This window comes from Notothenia rossii (genome assembly GCF_949606895.1).
Source record: "Notothenia rossii genome assembly, chromosome: 3".
NCBI lineage: Eukaryota > Metazoa > Chordata > Actinopteri > Perciformes > Nototheniidae > Notothenia > Notothenia rossii.
Window position 1 is genome coordinate 82,618,686 of NC_136901.1, and position 19,949 is coordinate 82,638,634.

Here is a 19,949-nt window from a genome sequence, read left to right on the forward strand (position 1 = left end):
AGAGATGCTGACTGCTGCCGGGAAGAGCCACTGCCAAGAGGGAGAGAGAGAGGGAGAGCTGTTTGTGCAGGAAAGGGCATTAAACAGCCAGGGCTTCTGTTGCGTTGTTGAGTATGATATAAGGTTAATTCAGCTACGAAAACAGCATTATATTATCTCTACTGACACTTAATATGGCCATTGTATTATAATGGTCCTAACCTGTTTGGTTGTATTTTTTATGATGCTATAGGATTAACAGATGCTCCAATAATGTTATAATTGTATAATTTCCCCTTATGATATTCAAATTCTAACCTCAACATTAGTTCTTATGTCATCTAGTGGGAAATTGTGCAGCAAAGAGTTAGAAAGGCACAACAAAAAGCATATCATGTTAATTTGGTTGGCAGTTTAAACTAAAGTTGGAGTTTGGTGTCAAATCCCTTTGTGATACCTTCCTGGTACAGTCTCGACTTTGTTTATTTTTTTCTTTATAACCCTGTTTTAAAATGTCACAATGTTGGTCAGTCAGATTATACAAGTCTTAATCTGAGACCCTTTATGACAAATGCCTAGCCTATATCCTCACTGATAGCTATTTCAGTTATCTTAGAAAATCAAACAAAAAGATTAATATCAATACAAGAAAAATCCAAACAGAAGAGGCAGATCTGGGTCACTCTCAGCCAAAAAGCTTTTGCAGTTTTCCTGTGCACAAAGTTTGAGAGCTCATAGTCCAAATTCAGGTCGACAGCACACATAATTGGCCATACGATAAAATACAGACAGAGAGGGTAGACTCATTTTGTAGATTCCTTCACAAGTCAGATAGCTTTAGGCAATGAGCCACTTAAATTGGCATATACTCCCAGAAGCTATTGGGTAAAAATAATAATACCACATTTCTGATGTTAACAGGAGGAGAATGCTGCTAGGAACAGCAGAAAGTCACCCGGACATACAGTTGTGTTGATGAGAGTTTACAAATACATGTATTTGTGCATCCTCAACTGTTAAAAAACACTGGCCCCCACAGGGAGGTGGATCCAGTTGCTGGTCATTACTGACAACTAGAGCTGTGCAGCTCCATTTTCAGAGCTGTTCACTGTTTTGAAACAGACAAGTTATTGATTCTTCAATGTTAAGAATTCAGCTTTCTGACCATCTGTTCAATATATGGTTCAGTATGATCAGGGGGTCCTGATGGGCATTTGGAGTTTGTTGACTCGCCCATTTATTGCGTCTCAAAGACAGCCACAACAAATGGAGTTTCCAGATGATCCTCACAAACAAAGCTGTTGAGGAGCAGATAACAAAGGGTCACCATGTTGTATCCGCCATACTCAGTGTGGGTGCTTTACTGTATGTGTGTGCATGTGTGTCTGTAAGGCAACAACAGGGGTCCAAGAGGATGATCCAGCTGTGTACCAGAGACAGAATGAAGACCTCTGAAGAGGTCTTTCAGCCGGCTGGTGTTATCTTTACAGCCATTCATGGCCGCTCCACTACAGGGCTTCACTGGACTTACATGAGCTGACAACGTTAAGCATTTCCAGAGCTTTAGTTGTTTTAAGTTTTTTTTTTTGCTGAAGCCTCAAATTGGAAAGACTGTAACTGTAAAATGTCTTTACGCCTCAACGATTGTAATTTTAACTCTCTAACAAGCTTGCAATGAGAATATTTGGAACAATACATTACCATTTCTAGGGGGAGTTAGACTGCTTAAACGTGGAGAAGATAGGCTGTGAAAATGCATTATGAATCTTTAAAGAGCAGCACAATACCATAGGGAGCTCCGGGGTAAAGTACTTGCAATGTGCATGTGCATTTGTAATTCAAATCAACACTAAATGCTCCGAGAATGAAAAAGCCCCGTCAACGGTTTGTGGAGAATTAGAGAGAAAATGTTTATTTTCTTCTGAACCATTAAAGTCCATGGCTCCCTCCCAGTGGATTATGGGTGTAGAGGGCTTTGTCTTTTCTTACCATCAAATTAACAAACAGCAACCTAACGTGATCTGAATCACCTCAGCTCTGATCTCTCTTACATACATGTGTCATAGATTGTGTCTAAAACCAAAGCCTGTATGTAGTTACTGTCAATATGTCCTGCGTCTCTTACTTCTCTTACAATCGTTCAATATGGAGAGTAGCTGCTGTTTAAACATGGGAGATGGACAGCTCTCAGCTCTTGCTTCAGGCAAAGGTACATCGATTTCCTATCTAAGTTAGCCCAGGGCCGTGTGGACACGACATTAATGAGGGATTAGTCATTGTACCTTTAATCGCTGCTGTGTCAAGGTGCCAGCACTGGGTGATGAAGAGACGAGTGGCTTTGTAAATATGAGTTGGCAGCATTTAAAGGCTACAGTCACTGCCAACTGCAGACTTTAACTTCTCCATGACAAAACAAAGCACAGTGGCCTAATTTCCCTTAGCTTCAAAGTGTCCTACATGATGCATGCATTTTGTACATTTTTGTTTTGGTGGTTTTAAGGCTTCTAAACACTATTTACAAAGCCTCACAAGATTTTTCTTTTATATTCCTGACTAGACCTTATTGGGTCTGACATGTTGTGGTGTCAGGCTGGGATTTACTAGGCCACCGCTCCTGCTCGTGCTAATGGGGATTGTATTAAATAACAAACAGCAAAGGCCACCAAATGCCCTGAACCCTTTTTTTCCGCAACAGAAAAATTATCGACGATTGTTTTGGTCATCGATTCCTAGTCAAGGTAATTTTTCATGTGAAAAAATTTCAATTTCAGCATCTCAAATGACATTTTCTTGCTTATCCATTTTGTTTATCATTAAACTGGTTACTTTTGTGTGTTGGACTGATACAACAAGACATTTAAAGACATCACCTTAAATTGTAAGAAATTAAAATCTAAGTTTTTATACTATTTTCTGAGATTTTTAAAGAGGCCCTACAATGCTTTTTGGATTTGTCGCTTTCCCGTGGTGTGTTATATTGTTTTTTGTGCATGTAAATGGTTTTCAAAGGCTAAAATCCCAAAGTTCACGCCATAGGGAGTTGAGAATGATAGGGCCCCTTTAAACCAAATGAGTAAACGAGAAAGTAAAAGGTAGATTAGTTGATGATAAAAATTGTAAGTTGAGATAATTAGCAGTCAGGTTTTAGAATCCTGACATGACGTCTCAGACGAAATGAGGTAGCACAACTATGTTTGTGTGTCTATTTAAATACTGTGTTTTATGTTTAATTGCTATTCTACCTAAAAAGATCATCCACTTAGTTTTTTAATTTGTTTTCTCTTGTTTATTTGTAACCATACTTTGAGGTATCAGTGCTTTGCTGTTCTTCCTTCAGACACAGTCGTTAGCTGTCACTTATTCTTGTGCAGCATTGTAAACAAGTTTCATCGACTTGAACATTCCCTGTTCTGGATAATTCGTCACAGTAAACAGAAATCCTTCATTTTAGTGATGTTATTTTCCTGTCTAAGTGGAGAAATGTTGCATCAGGATCTGCATTGTGTTACACTCAAACTACTGCCAATCATCTGACATGTTTTTCTCTTATCCATGTAATCATGTTTGAGACATCTGTTATGACCGGGTCAGACAAACACAAGTAAATAACCTCTTTTAAGGTGGAAAATGTGGGTGGGAAGTGGAGACAGTGTTTGTGAAGCAGTGAGCTATAATGAGTCTTGTTGCATGTGTTTCAGGACTTCATTCTACACCTTCAACACACACACACACACACACACACACACACACACACACACACACACACACACACACACACACACACACACACACACACACACACACACACACACACACACACACACACACACACACACACACACACACACACACACACACACACACACACACACACACACACACACACACACACACACACACACACACACACACACACACACACACAGTTGACGCAGAAGCAGGCCATACATATTACTCGCGGGACAGTGACATCATGTCTTGATTGTGAACAGAGTGGCTCCTGTTCTGTGTGAACCCCTGGGACACTTCCTCTTTCTTCCCAGCTCAGTAGACCATTATTTGAAACAACTCCCATTAACTTTTTTTTCCTCACCCCGTGTGTCATTCTTGAATATTTGAAGATGCATACTGTGGTTTAATAAAGCTTTTATTCCCGCAGGCTAGTGGGTATTGGCAGAGGAGTCACTTGTAAATGTCAGGGGAGGAAATCTACCTTGTACCTCTAAAGTGTTTGACAAAGAGGGACTCCATGGTTTGTCCAACATGGAGAGAAGTTTGGGAGCAAGCAGTTATAGCGGTCTGAAGATGGTGCTTTACAGACAGGGCCTTGCCAAATAGAGCAGTGCCAGACTGCGTGGCGGGCATTTGCACAGACGGCGACTTCGTTACCTCTCACTACAACAGATGGTCTGTCTCATGCCCACTGTGTGCAAGGTTATGTTACTTCTCTGTGGACGCCTAGTTGAGTCTTAAACCTAATTTGGACCACACAGGCACATACACAAACAGACACATGCTCATAAAACAAACATGGAGAGGAAAAGAATGTGCTACTGATATAAGGATCAACTTTTTCTAATAGTCAGCACAGTAAAGATTGGCACAACATGCTGCAACAACAACCGAGGTGTGGGTTGATTTTTTGCTGAAAATAGAAAACATGCATCCGCTCCTTACGCTCCTTTTTAAAACACCTTACCCTTTCTTTAACCCCAGGGTTCAGTTATTATCACTCATGTAATTAACGATAAGAAAAGAAAAAGAGATCGGGTTACACTGCTTGTGACAGATGTTAAATTCATGACACTCTCCTTCCTTTTTTCCAGCATGAGCAATTTATCTCTGTGGTAGGTTTAAGGGGGTGATAAGGTTATCCGTGAGCATCTATCACAGAGTCCCTGACACTCCTGGTGGCCAAAAATAATCAGATGGCACCTGGATCAACAGCTCTGTGTTTTAAGATCCATAACTCATCCTCCAGGGATTTGTCAATGTGAGCGCGCACACTGAAATATGTGTGGGAGAGTGTATGCAGATTTCTTTGTGTTTATAAATGGCTACTTGGTCTTTTTCTCTGACACTCGACTTCAACGCACACATCTTTGTAAGCTAGAAGCGCAGAGCAGATGTTCGTGGGAAGTGATGCTGCTATTGAAAACCAGTTTTGAAGTGCATTCTGCTCAAAGTTGAAATAGTTTTAACTTTTAGATTATTGGCACTCTGAATGCTCAAATCATGATCATTTAGTTTACTTGTGTGAATGTTTGCGTGATGATCGTGGAGCCTGACTGACAAAATACTCCTTGTGTGGTGCAATGCTCCATCTTGCTTTAATGATTATGATTCACACAGTGATCAGAGATTATCATGGGTCTACTTGGACTGACATTGGACTCACTTAGTTATTATACACATTACAAAAAAAGATCAAGACCTGCAGCAAAACAACTGGAAACTAATGGACTCAATTCAGATGTAATATCCTTTGGACGTAGCTGAGTCGAGACTTGGATATTATGAAGTGTATGGACTCTTCAAGTCCTTTGTTAGTAGTAGTGTGTTAAATAGTGAAGCAATTAAATTCAATCTTTATTTCAGACTCAAGGTCCATATCACATACAAAATGACAAGACACACATCAATAAATAAGATTAAAAAAGCTAAACACAAAACAAATAAAAACAAACATAAAATCAGTCCAATCACAGCTAGCCACACATGCTCACTGTCTGTATAGGCTATTGTGCCAATGTCTCCAAATCATGGACGAGAACCGAGTAGAACTCTTCACAGGGTTAATTAAAATCGAGATAACATGATTGTCCGAGTCTTCTATGCAACACATGAATTTGAACATTAACTTTCTTAAAAGGGCTTGACAGGTAGGTACCCCCAAGTTAACAAACAGCTGGCTGGCACTGTGCCATCTTGGTACCCTCAGCAGCAACCGTAAAGCATCACTGTATGCAACTTTTAGTTTTTGTATGCTTCTAGCCTTGTAGTTACTCCACAGGCGAGCCGTGGACAATGGTGTACAGAAAGCTTTAAAAAGTGATACCTTGACATCTACAGAGCACTTGTGAAATTTCTGCATTAATATGTTTGCCTGGGCATACAGTTTGCAGCGTTGTCCATGGATGTCTTTGTCATCTGTAAAATCATCAGAAATATAATGACCAAGGTACTTCATCTCACTGCACACAAGAAGAATGTTGCTACTGAGAATAAAATTAGGATTAAATACATTGCGGGTAACATATACGGTTTATCAGGTGCCAAGATGCTCATTTGTCTAGGATACACCACAGGATTTTGTTGTGGCAACTATTATATCTTTCATAGCGACATTTGCAAACTGGCTGCTTTTTGCCATGCAGGGCTCAAGTCAACCTAATAGCTCTCAGGGATAATTAAGTAACTATGTTTAATTACAGCTGATTGGTTCACACAGTTTTAAAAGCTACCAGCCGTGTGAGACCAGGCCGATCCTTACACCCAACCAGACTGAAGCGGTTTGAGTTGACTTCACCAACAAATCTTCACTGACTGCATCGCTCAAGCAGCATGTATATCTGTATAAGCTTAAAAAATATTGACTCATAACATAAACAGACATGTCAGGCTGTTGTGAAAGTAAAGGAGCTGGAGTGAAAGCATACAGAGCCGTGTTGGCAGCAGTGAAAATGAAGTGTTACTGTTTGGGGACAGTTTGAAAACCTTAGTGATGTGTTGACAGCAGCATCTCCCTTTGGTGGTCTGTGTTGTAAAAAACTCCACAAACAGCAGATACCAAGGGTTAGGGTTAGTCTATGGTGGAATGACAGATCCAGATCATTTTGGGCGCATGTCTTTGTGTTTTAAGACTGACCTGACCTGGACACTCGCTCACTGATGTTGCACATGCCGGTTGTGTATGCGCCTCCCCTGGGAAAAAAAACAATTAGCCAAATTAGAGGGCAAAATCTGGCGAGGGCAAAGGTTGAAAGGGGAACCTCTGCTGTTTTCCATGCTGGTTGTAAAGCAAACAGCTCAGCGGCAGTGTTATTTTTAGGAGTCTAAAGTGGAAACCTATTACTTTGGCTGTTGTCTCATGAGCTACCTCTCTTATAAACACTATTATCTCCACTTTATGTCTTGCTTTACAAAGAATTAAACAAGAGTGCATGCATAAATATATACAAGAGTGCAAAAGTGCAAATATGTTTTATTTTACACAGCTTATTGGAGTGTTCATAGGGCATTTCACATCATTTCCATAATGTATGCAATCTCCAAAGCTTTGAAGTCATCATCACTTTCATTTCTCCTGAAAACAAGCTGAATGAGCAATTTACCTTGTGTCTTCCTTTAATTGGCTGCAGAGTGAGTGGTAGAAGTCGTGGTGACTGTCTTCAGCAACACAATTAATTTACAATGTGTAAATAGCTCTGCTTCCTCTTGTTCTTGAAAGGTGTTGTTCGACAGTGTGGATGGATGCGAGCGTTAAAATCCACAAAGTGGTTTGCAAGCTGTCATTGTGTTGATGTTGTTGTTTTTTCCTGTTGGTAAAAGTACGCTACTTGTCGATTTCTGTTAACAGGGGATTTAGCAGCTGCTTGATCTGACTTGAGAAGGAGTTGTGAGGGTATTTATTGTGAGTTTAAAGTACTCGGAGGCTGATTATTTGATGGTCTCCATATGTGATCATTAGTTTAAGCAACATGTAGGATATAGGTTAGGCATTCTGTAGCTTCTGCATCAGGTGGAGATTCACTCTTTTGGCCAGAGGCAAAGACATCTTTCAACTCATGCAGTATTCAGCTCTTTAGGTTTTTCACAGGGCCTTGCACTGCTTATGCTGGCCTGAGGTTTCCATGCAATTTTCAATGTAGCATGCTCTATGATAAACTCTGTGTTGTGTGCAGTGTATCGCATTACTTCATGAATTAGAGATGAAGGTTATGACAGAGGGATACCTCACATTCAATGTGGTACAGATTATGGATTCACAGATCAACTCTTTTCTCCGCTAATCATTCTGGATAAACCCATAAATCAGATACAGTACTAGTTTTATCTTCTTATTTTTGGTTTAGAACCTGTATGCATGTGTTTCGTCTCATGTAATGCATACAACTGGTACACGTTATTGCATTTAACATTAGTTAAAGGTGGGGTATGTAATTTATTTCAGGAACACTTTTTGTTATATTCCATGGAATGCTCTTAACATCCCGATAGCAATGAATAACTTATGATGCAAATGCTTTGACGATAAATACATTAAAAAATGTCATCTGTGGAAGCCGTGGCGCTGTAAAAAGCACGACCAATCATCTGATCCGGCCCGGCTAAAATAAGTGGATGGCCTACCTGCCTGTCAGCCTTCCATCTGTGCACAAACTTATCTCGTGCCCTCATTGGTCATGTGCGCGTTCGTGTGTGTTGGAGGAGGGGCTCTGTAAGGAAGTCTGAAGGAATGGGCAGATTTTTTCCGGTTGTGTATTTTCAAATTCTAGCGCACTCCAGCTGGTTTCTGCGTCATCTTATTATGCATACATTTTCTGTGTTATATTTTAATACTTTTTTAGCCACAGTTTTAGATATAGATTATTGCATTTTTTGCAGTCTTTAGAAATACTGAAGAACTTTATAGTGGCTTTATAAATGAAGACATTTTCTGAGTATCCAAGGTTCATTTCTTGGATATTCACTTAACTGGATAAAGGAACAATCTTTTATCATGACTCTTTTATAGTAAAGCACTAAGTATACTGTACAGGAGGTTAGCTTGGGCAAATCATCCTAAACACTCTAAACTAATACAAACTGTAAATGAACAACCTATGACCGAATGCCACAATAGGAGCTGTGCCATGATTTTACCCTCTCCTCTTCGCTGCTCTTATAAACCGTCATTGTAAAAACTCTCACATAATGCCTGGCGAGCATTATAAATAATAAGGCAATCTACTGTAGGTGTCATCCTTTCCTGCTTTAATAAATGACTGCCCTGGGCCCCACTACTAGGCCCCAGATATCAACAAATGTACTGCAATATAACAGTCTTTGCTGTTTTTGTACAACACAAATAGAAGGTTTTAGAGCCTGTTTCTGTTTTGTGCATAAACCATGGACTGTATACAGTATAATAACTGGAAGTAGTCACTGTGAAATCACCCATTGGTTTGTGGACTATGGGTTTAAAGCCTCAAATTAGCAGTTTGGCTGGAAGCAGCGATGACTGGAGTGGGTCGAGCTTAGATACAACAGAATCCATTTTCTGGTGACCAAAATGATACTTTCATGAACTTAAAACACACATCGAAAAATGTTATACATTTTTAAAAGGAAAACATATATTGCAGATTAAAGGCATTTAGCTTAACTTTCTGGAATCTGAATTTTCCGTCTGGCAAAAAATACATTTTAACCATGAAAATGTGCATTTGTGCCCTGATGTGTACAGCATTCATGTTTAAAGATTTAACCATCTGAGTGTCCATGTAAGTTGAATCATAGTGACATACTAAGGAGGTCCAACAAGCAAAAAAAAAAAAAGTATTGGATTACACGGCCTCTTCGAGTAATGATGTAATGATTTTTTGCCAGTCTAATTATTGGATGGTGCCAAGTTTGGTAACAGTCACAGTGAGAGCTGCAGAGACAGGGCAGTCCTTAGATTAATGAGAATCCTTCACTCAAAAATCTAAATGTGTTAGTCACAAACTCAGTCTCATCCTTTATAGAGAATAGATAGACCAAAAGGGAGAGTCTAGTGAGTTACTGCATCAGCTAATAAAGGAAGGCGCATATTCTTTACTGTTCCATACACAATCATAACAACAAACAATAAGGTTCAGTTTCACCTTTAGATGCTTCCACAAAGACCATAGATACCAATTCTAAAAGCTGTGTTCTCAATGAAAGATGTGAGCAAATACTTGTATGGTGTGTGTTCAATTCTTTTCATTACAAATCATAATGTAGAAATGTAAATGTGAAGAATAATATGATGAGGGACACTGTCCAGGGAGGACATAAAGAGGATTGGACAGCACATTAAAGCAGAGAGTTTCAAAGCTCAGCTAATTTTTTGGTCATTTTACATTTTCTGTGTCACCCTATTTTAGGGTTCAAATGGATATACAATGTTAAGTGATTATGTTTACAAAAACTGGTGGTTTTGAAACTATCAAAAGAACAAATTCATAACACCTCCAGGGTGTTTCGCCCTGAGGTGCTTGGTAGAAGTGCTTATAAAGAGGTACAATCAAATCTGATTGAGATAATTATGTAATACCACAAGTGATAATTGTTCTTATTATGCTGTCGAGAATGAAAAGGGTGGTGACTGCACTGGGTAAAAATGAATGTTACAAGATCATGTTTTATTTTGCTTTTATTAAAACCATGAAACTGCAGCCAACAATTAATATAGTTAAACAAAGTTTTGTGGAAAATAAATAATTAGTCTTTTACCACAAAGTGCCATTCTCTGTGCATTCTGTGTGTATTAGCTTGTTAAATGTTTGATTTATTTAATTTGCTCATTTGCTTTATTAAATCTCATGTCGTAATTTGTTTAATTTCCCAGAACACCACTCTCTTTATTTCCCAGTTTGGTGTGTAATTCCCCGGTGATTTAATCATCCCACATTGATGTTTGTCAGGGAAATATGACCAAGGGAAATCAGTGTGAAGTCCCAGTTTAATGCAGAAAACCACAGCATTTGTTTGATCTGAGATCGGATCTGTTTCCATACATGAAACACAAGTATGAAAAGCTTCAGGGGGATGTAAGGACAAGTTTCCCTGTGTAGATCTTCTTTTTCATAAAGGGTCATGTCACTTTGGCATCACAATCTCAAAAGCAACCACTCTTAATAATGATTCACAGCCATTACTTTATGGTACAATAATATTGCGATACATTGCGCAAATCATGCAGAGTTATTCAGGTCCATGGGAAATGTGCCTCCGTGTCCTCTTGGGAGCGAGAGTGAATGGGGAAGATTCAGGATCCGCTCGGCTGGAGAGGGATTACATCCCACAGAGTCTCATGGGGAGAAAGACACAGATGCTGCATTGATCCTACTGATAAACACTGAATGGCTGGAAGCTTGAATAAGTGTCAGGTTCCCCAAACGGAAACGCTAAGTCAGCCCAGAATGAAGTTCGGAGCATTGTATGGAAGACATGCAATCCAACTAATATGTGGAATTACCACTAATGTTCACTATTTGCCCACAATTTACATAAATCCCCAACTGCCTGTACATGATGGAAACATGCACTTAATGAGAGACAGACCTAAATGATTTCCTGTTCTGTGTGTCTTCTCGAGTAGTTAGATGGACATTTATTTTTCATCCAAAGTTCTGGTAAGCTTTCTGTTAGATTGATTGACAGTATCACATATTTGGTTGAAAACAAAGGTTTGAACAATCCATTTAAATTGCTATAATCTATTTTGTATTAACAAAAAATTATACATTGATGACAATGTGGCACATGATGAACCTACAGAGAATTATAACCTGAATCTGCTCCCCGGCTTAAGGAGCTTCATAGTAAGTTCAATTTAAAAAATGTTGCCGTCTGTTGCGTTATCTTTTATTGCTCGTAATTTTAAGACAAATTCATACACATTTACTTTCTTTAATGTCCATAGTTAATGATCATTCAAAGATATCAGAACATATTCAGTCAATTTAACCCCTTTGGCGCTCTACTTTGTTTTGTTTTCAGTCTCTATAGGTAAATCCTCTCGTGATGAGCTGGAACGAGCAAACATTGGCATTTCCTTGATAAATATCTTAAATGGGTTGGTTCAATTAATTGGTTTGCATTCACACTCACAGGGAGTTGTTATCTTTAATACTAGGATCAAATTAAACTCAACATTATATATCCTGGTTATTTCAGCCAGGTTAATGACATCATAAACCATGTTGTTATACCAGCACTTGCTTTGAAGCAGCACTATAAAAGACAAAAGCCCCTAAAGGACACAGTCAGGGACCTTCACAGTGGTCAGCGAGTGGAACAAGCCCCCCCTGACCACACAAGAGAAGACCCTTTATACGGAGAAGACAGGATGCTGCACAGCGGAGGAAACAAAACCATCTCACCCCTGCTGCTCTCTGATTTGCGCAGCGTGAAATGACTGTCCTGTTTGTATGAACAGGAGCGCTGGCCACCCATCAGGTAGAGGCTGTGGAGAGGGGTCCAAGAGGCCCTCGTGAATTAAGGCTACATTCATAGCGACTCTGGGGAGGTCTGCTGATTGCCTGCAGCACACTAATTGATTTAGTGCAAGGTCGGAGGCTGAGTGACAGAGGGTAGAGGAAGGAATTTCCTGTTTCTGCATCTATAATTCAGTGGCTTCCTGTGTGTAAGAGACGCAGTGTGAGTGATTGGATGGAAATAATGGAATATACACATTTATTAATTTGCATGGACGTCATCATACAGAAGTATTTGATAAGAGACTTAAAACTGGATGTGATTTAACTTAAATGTTGCTATAATCCACATCATATTTTTAAATACATTTAAGATATTGATGTTCAATTTGGTCAGTTGTCATTTGATCAGCAATGACTTCTGCATAGAAGAATCCTTTACACTTCAAACATCAAGCCATTACTTTTAATGGATGCATTTTCACCCATTATGCAATTGGCTGCTTTTTATGTTTTCACCAATTTGATCAGTTTCATAAAACTCTATTTCCACCATTTTCCCAACTACTTTTAGCTTTGTTCATATTTATCAAATTTTTTTAATTAACTATTTTTTACTGTCATTACATTTAATGTTCTATTTCAACCATGTATCCCCTATATAGCTTTTCACCATGATTTAATAATTAAAGCTTTTTCCCTATTGATCAATAGTTGAAGTGAAAGAACACCCAACATATTCTATACCTTTTTTCCCTTTATTTTGACAAAATGGAGCAATTCATTGCTTTTTAGCAAACCATTTGAAAAATGTATTACTTTTGGTGACCTGTTCACACATCTGTAGTTTTCAATCACAGCTCAATGTTTGGATGTTACAGCCTTCTATTTTAAAACGACACCGCAATCATGGTAAAGGCTGAAGTAACCCTGGAGCTACTGTACAGTAAAGGTTTTCCCAGTTGGGAGTCATTATTTTAAATTTCAAATGTGTTGTCCTGTACATTGCTTTTCTTCCTCCACGATGGTGGGTGGTGCTGTGTTTATGTGTGCTGGTCAGTTAACTGGGGCTATGTTATAAGGTATGCAAGCTGTCCAAACCAGCCGTCTGCCAGCATGCCCCGCTGCGCTTCCTCTTTGAAGGTCTGGTGGATTTCCCTCTGGTGTCTCAACACTCTTCAACCAGCCACACAAACAGACCACCAGCTCCATGAGAGAGGCCTTTGTGTTTCTCGTCTTCCTCTACAATGCTCCATCCGTCCCATTACAATTAAACAAACACTGCAGTGTTCGCAAAATCTGTGATTCACTTCTTGTAGTTAGCAGATGAAAATAATGGACCGTCATCGGAGAAATGGAGCGAGGATATTTTCATGAAAGGCAGCGTAGTATATATTTAGCTAAACCTAAAACCCAGAAAGAAAAGTGGTCCCTGTTTTACTTAGTATGTGCAAGAACAATTACATGTTCAGGGCACCTTGCTTGAGGCTACACTACCCCCATGACCCCCAATTATTTGAAAAGTCTAAATGTTCATAACTTTTTGACTCAAGTTTAGCCATGCTAAAGGAGGAGAAAAACAATGAAATGTCTGCGCAGTTGATTTCCTCTCTGAAACAGAGAAGGTGTATTTCGTATCAACATGAATAACTTTAACAGAGAGAAAGCATGGATCAGCGTAGTATTTTAAACAGCCCCAAGCACCTGAACATCTCACTGAGCCCCACAAAGCTTTGCCCCTCCCCTGATAAAAAAAGAAAATACTTCCCACCACATTAAAGAGAAACATCTGTCACTTCAGGGTCCCTCATCCCATGTCACACTAAACAGGTTTATGTTAGGAAAATGCAAAATGTCTCCTGAGGAACCGCGACAGAATAACAGTTTTGGGTGCGGGATTTGTTTAGTGGATCCTTACCACAGAGGTTCAGGCCTTAATCACATTTCCAGCTTGTGCTTGGATCCAACTTTCTGTCTTGGTGGATTTTGTACCTTTAAGCTCAATCATGAAACTTCTTTGGACGGGTTTGGTTTCAGACAGCGGGGGCCTTCAGAGGCCCATCCATCTGGAGAACGAGACATTCACTGCGTCATAGAGGCACCTGATGCGTCACTTCATCTGAGCGGGAGTTGTCTTTGGAGGATTGTTTGTTTAAACTAAAAGCTGAGTCGTCTGGGAAATTCTAGGTAGCTTGCGGCACACGGGTGTTCTTGTAGTGTGCTGTAAAGACAGTCCCATTTAAACGCTTCATCTGTTCAATCTGTAAACAGACGTTAGATGTATTAGGAAGCCAGCTCCGGATAATATTCTTATTGTTTGTTCCAGCTTGTTAATTAGCTGATGTCCTGAGGTGATATTGATGTCTGACATGCAATGCTAGGATATGCAATAAAGCCAGTTCATTATTTATTAACATTTAGAAACAGCCTATCGGTACATTGAAAATAATCAAATGGCCAACCTTTGCATACCAATTGTTGTTTGTGTTCAGGTAAAGGTCTTTATTAATGAATTTCAGAAAATAGAAGTGTGGCTTTAATAACAGATGTATGAAGAAACTGTTCACTGGGTTATCTCATCCTGAAAGCATAATGAAAAAGCCTTGTGAAACCAAAGCTTGTATGTGGTCTTTTTATGTGTAATCAATGGAAATTGTGAGGAAACTACACAAAGCATTAGGCATGGGCTGCTCCCCCCCTTCCCATACTGGTCAAAGTGTGTCCTAAGGGTAAATAGTGATGAGGGGGGGGTGTTACTTTCACACGCAGGCCATTTCATTTGGGACCGAGCAGTGAAATTTGCAGATGAAGGATCATTTTCTTCTAAACTTGAGTATGGGGGCCATAAATCTTGAAAGGGGTCACTCTGCAGAGGCTCCTGCTGCCTGCAGGCGTTTCATCAGGGATTGATTAGAAGACACAATTCTCACGGGGCCAACAAAACAGCGCCCAATAAAGAGATCAATATGTATAAAACCAAAAGCCAAACATTTGCTATGGTTACAGATTTTGCATATTTAGCTAATGAACCTCCAAACTACAGCTGAAATTCTAACACATGTATTAGATTGGTAAATGGACTCAAAAACTTACTATTTATAGCTGATTCTTGTTAGTTTTTACAAGGACAAATGCCAAACAGCTTTCAAATATGATTTCTGTGTTTTTTATGATGTAAACTGAACATATTTGGGTTTTTGAACTGTAAATACAGTAGGTTGGAATATATGAATATATGAAATTGTCAAGACAATTTGTCACAGTTTTCTGACATTTTCTATTTATAATCCTGAATGTTATTGTACTTCGTATAGCAGCATGTGTACAGGGCCTGTTTGCAGCTTTCGTGAGAACAACTTATCCAAACAACTTTACACTCGACACCACACGTCCCTGGTTCCTAAAACATACGCCCACCAAGTTTGAAATGTATCAGATTACAGATTATGTTTTTACTAAAATACATTTCCCATTTATCTCCAGTTTCTCTTTTCATCAGATAGTAAATTAATCAATATTGAAAAAATGTACTTGTTAATAATACATGTTTGACTGCACAACTGCTGTATCACCTAAAATATGTGGTAAACACATTAAACCTTTTTATTATGCAGAATGGTGCAATCAGAATAATGAATATCCATGCAGCAGAAATTAACTTATAAAACAAAATTATAAAAGGCTTTTGAATGTAAAGGTTCCTGTTGTAGTTGGTTCAGGAATGTGACCTTTTTCCTGATGAACAGTTCATCAACCAGCTGCCCACAGGGGGTGAGAGCAGCTCTTCATATTGAAAAGTGTCTTATCTCGCAAAGCTATCTTTCTACCATGCATGTTTCTGACAAGCAAGAATACGCTCCACGTGATTGGATACAGTTGCTTCGTTTGCATCTAGGACTTTGAAATGCCACAGCCAAAAGAAAGCGTTAGCCTCATCCTGTAAGGATTTGTGAATGTCCTGCACGAGATGTGAAAATGAGATAGCGAGAGATAAAGCTGAATAGCCAAAGTGTTTCAAATGCCTCATTTGCACTACATGAGTCAGACCATGTTTGGTCTCAGTGGGAATGTCCGGCTTGACCTTAGAGAAAGAATTCATCTAAGCATTCATAGTTGATCACAGTTGAGCTCTTTCACATATAGCACAATAGACTTGTTTTAATTTTCCAAGCCACCAACTGGGAGGTTTTATACAAAAGTAAATGTACACGTCCTGGGGGTCTACAAATCTGTGCTGAGGGAGGGAAGAAAAAAGAACTACGCTATCCAGGCAGGAATGGAAAACCCACAGCTACTGAGTTGTTCTTGGAAAATGTTCTAAAAAAATAATTCGGACACAATGGGGTGTAATATCCCTGCATTTGAGTCTTGCAATGTTATGTTTTGGGGTATTGCATTCATGGTCAGAGGCTCAGATTGCACAAAAAGGCTTGCTTTTATTTTTTTATGTTGAGGGGACTGTAACAAAATGTATATTCAACTTTTCCTTTACATTAAAAGCATTGTGTTTGATTTGATGTACACTGTATTGCTATGTGTTCTCTACGGAAAAGGCTACTATGGCAGTCAATCTAAAATAAGATTTAAAAAAGCACTTTATGTGGCCTTGATCATAAAATCCTCTCTACAGGCCTTTTATGATACATCACGTATCACCAGATTCTTGCTAATTCACAGCAGCCACAGAGTCCTTGTCTGTTCAAATTTGCACACCTTGTGTTTGCAGAAAAAGGCTAGGAAAATGCTTGAGCTAAGCAGTCGCTTTCATGTTCTAAAGTACTTCAGTGGGTAAACACATTTCTGCTTATCAGATTTTGATTGTTTCTTTTTGGTCTTTTGATGTTGGTAATGATGCAGTACAGTGTATAAAATTTTTTCTTAATTCTGACCTGATTATTGATCAGAAAATATATAACAGTTCATCCTGAGGGTGTAAAACATTGTATGGATTACAATTGTAGTTGACAATTTATAACCATCCATAATGTTTTTTCTGTTTGCAGAAATTCTTCCTTTTTGCTCCTACACTCTCAACAAAGAAGCACCTGATTGTGTCACAGGAACCAAAAGAGAGAAACTGTTCACAAAAACACTTCAGGTATCACAACTAGCAGATTTCTCTTGAGTCCTCCGTCACAAACATGGTGTTGGTGTTACTGTAGACCCTGTTGTTGTATTTGTGATGCTAAAGCCTCTGTTTGGATGATTCACAGCTCAATTCTTCATGTTCCATCCCACTGGCTCAGGACGCACTGCAAGATTTATATGACGCCATTGAGGTCTTAAACATTTTTCCCTGAAGATGAATGTGATGTTATTGGGCAGCCCACAGTGTTTCTGTTCAGTACTGTTGACAATTTGTATCATTTGGATTTTCACAGAGGAAATGATTTCAGCAGAAGTTTACCGCAGAAATCTCAAACATTGATCAAAGCCAGTGGGTCACTCAGGAGCCATGTTCGTGTTCTCAAACTGTATTCCTCGCTCTTGTTTATTTGTATGCAGGGTGAGCTAAAGTGCAATAACCTTACTTCAGGTCGGCTAATTACACATGAAGCAGTCGTTCATCACTGTGGTTCTGGAGTGGCCCTCCTAGGTAGCAATGGTATGCGTTTTGGTAACCAATCTGGACAGAGCTAAGGCTGGAGATTGTTTCCACATGGGGCCTGTTTTCAGTTTGCTTGGGACTAAAAACCAGCTTTAATTTCATAGTTTACCCACTTGGAGCATGCAATGTGAAATAGATCGACAACTTTCACACAAGCAGTCATAACAACACGGTTCAACTTTCACCCGGGCGGATAAATCAACAGCAGGTTGCTGGAAATGTTAAAGACGGACAGAGTAAAGTATGATAAGATAAAACTACCTGCCTAAATTATTTCTATCACGCGTCAAAATCATTTAGAATATGTTCGGTAAAAAACGGAATACTTTTTTAAAAACATTGTTAAAACAGCAAGAGTACAAAAGGTATTAAAGAAAGCATGGAAACAAGGACATTTGATTTGAATAGGATTTAATAGATGGGGTTGCAAACATTGTGATAAGTGTATATAGCTGAAACAATTCATCTACAAAGTGGTGAGTCAGAAAATGAATTATGCTTAATTAACTCAAGCAAGAATAAAAAACTAACTGCTCTCTATTCCTAGTTTCTCTTACGTGAAGGTTTGCTTTTTTTCACAGATTTAGGGCTGTTTTTTGGAAAATACAAGACGCAACATCCAGTGCTTCAGGAGATTGTTGGAGGTATGTTTGACCAATCACTGCAATTGTATAGACTCGCCAATCTATAGAAAAGTTGATACAATGGTCTATATTTAGTATTCATTTTGGTTGCAACCCTATATTGCTTTCCCATGAAGTCAGCTGTAAGGAGGTCACATTCTGCCAGATATCATCTTTGAGATATTCCCCATTCTACAGGGCCTGACGGAAAATCATATTTTATTCAACTGTATAGATTTTTGGAGGGAAACTGCAAGAGCATCTAATGCTGATGGGTTTAAGACACATTAGAAAAAAGCATTGTGTGGTCCAGCCTTGAAGAATAATACAAGATTAAAAGTATGGTAATGGGAACATATGGCTTCTTTAATGTCTTTGAATAGAGTCAAGTATTGTCCCTCCCCCATCTGCATAATACAGTATGGCCATGACAGTAACATGCCTCTTTTAGGTCATTGTAGTCTTTGAAATGTATATGAAGCGTTTCCTACTTGTTTTGACAGAATAAAGGACTCTTTCTCTGCATAGTAATTAATGCTTCCAAGCTTCCCTTCTCCTTTCCTCAAACACTTTCCTCACTTCCTGCTCCATCCTTCAAATGAGCCTCTATGTAGACCACTTCTCTCGGGGTGGACCCTTTGACCTCTGCCCTTTCACTACTTTTAACCGGCCGTGCTGCGTGATGGAGAGGCCAAAATCTTGTCCCACCCGAGCTGCCACACCAAAGTCAACGTCCCGAAGTTACAGAGCTCCTGCAGCGATCCTGGCACGGCTTCTGAGGGAAAGCGCAGACAGTGGGGGAGCTTCCACTGGAGGATCTGTCCAGAGGTCCGGCCTCCCGCCACGCAGGGTCCCAGGTGCGAATCCTTTCATGGACATGATGCGTTATTGTTTTCCGCTTTATCTTTTGTGCATCCTGGATGAATTAGCATCAGATGCAAGTACAGCTACAACTGGGGATTGGAGTGGAGTTAACTGAGGAGGTGAAAGGAGAGATGTCAGCCATAGACTGATTGTTATTTGAAGCGGATGTAGATGCAGGTTTCTTGCTCTTCTGACTTTGTATCTTCAGGTTTGTATTTGGTGCCTCGCCCTTATTTTCTCATACTGCCTGCAGCACCTCTTTTCACCCTCTGTCTGAAACCAGAGCCCAGTCTGCTCTGATTGGTTAGCTGGCCAGCTCTGTTGCGATTAGTGTGAGTGTTGCGTAGTGATGTCATTATGGTACGAGTAAACAAAGGAGTCGAATTGAGGCGTTTCAGGCCATAGGAGAGAAACTCCCAGATTTGAGCCTTTGCAGACCATTTACGTGCACAAAAACATAACACTACAGGAAATGAATCCGCTTCAGAAAACATAATGGGGTCAGCTAAATGTAATGTGGAGGAATATTCTTAACATTGCAAATATACTTTTATTGAGAGGACCAGTACTTAATGTCAGTATGAATAATGATTGACTGGCAGGCATCAGTAGTAGAATACCTAATTGAACCCACTGATTAATTAATCATATGAAATATGAGATTTAGATCTACATGTGGCATGTTAAATATGCCTCAAGCTCAAGGCA